Here is a 1071-nt window from a genome sequence, read left to right as displayed (position 1 = left end):
TTCTCCTCTATAAATTTTATCAAACTTTATGAATTAAATGAATGGAAGGAATAATTAGCAAAACTTCATTTTCCATTAATTACATTTTGGCCATATTTGTTTCAACATGTAAATGTGAAATGAAATAAAGTTGAGGAATATTTGAAAAAGTTTAAAAAAAAAAAAAGAAAAATAGATTCGGCAATTAACAATAACAAATTGCACTTTTAAATTTTCCTCTAATTTACCATCAAAATGATCAAATTTTGTAATGGAAGGAAAAAAAAAAGACATACTTATGGTATCTCTGCCACTTTTAAAAATTTTTTGTCACTAATCAATTCTTATGATTTGTTTTGCGCACTTAGAATCATTTATTTAAACATATGTAAGGTTTGTTCCTTCTATAAATATTTATTCGCTACGAAGAATTGTTATTGTTATTATTGTTATTGTTACTGTTATTGTTGTTGTTGTTATTATTATTATTATTATTATTAATGAAAAAAGTATTTTACAAAAAAAAAAAAAATAATGTTTTAATTGCAGTCAATCGAAAATGGCATCGATGTTTCATCGAAAGCAATTTACGATTTTTGCAATCTTCTTTCAGGTATGCTAATCATTGATCCCTTCATATTTTGCATTTAATAAAGTTTTGTAAGTTTTATGATTTCATTTCAATGGTAAATTTTGTTTAAATTTTCAATTTATAATTTAAAGCATTTATGGTTGTTTCAACATTTTTTCTTTTTTTTTTCTTTATCAGAGAATTTATTTACCACTCCAATTTTTGATTCATTTAAAGTATCACTTATATGAGAGTAATTTGAGATTATTTATTTTGATTAAACCAATGAAAGATATATAAGCCTAATTAAATTAGTTCTATCAATCTTTGTAAAATTTATTATATTCGTTAAAAAAATTCTATGAACAAAGCAAAAAGTGTGATGTATAAGGCCAGTAATAGCTTGATATCAGAGATAGGTTTCATTTTAAATGATAAGCTTGATTTGTAACTACCGGAAGTAACTTCTTCGTAAAAGCGAGTTTTATATATTTTGATTTGCTGTTATTTACACTCAAATT

The sequence above is a fragment of the Loa loa genome, assembly GCF_000183805.2.
Source record: "Loa loa unplaced genomic scaffold supercont3.69, whole genome shotgun sequence".
NCBI lineage: Eukaryota > Metazoa > Nematoda > Chromadorea > Rhabditida > Onchocercidae > Loa > Loa loa.
This window is presented reverse-complemented; position numbering follows the sequence as displayed.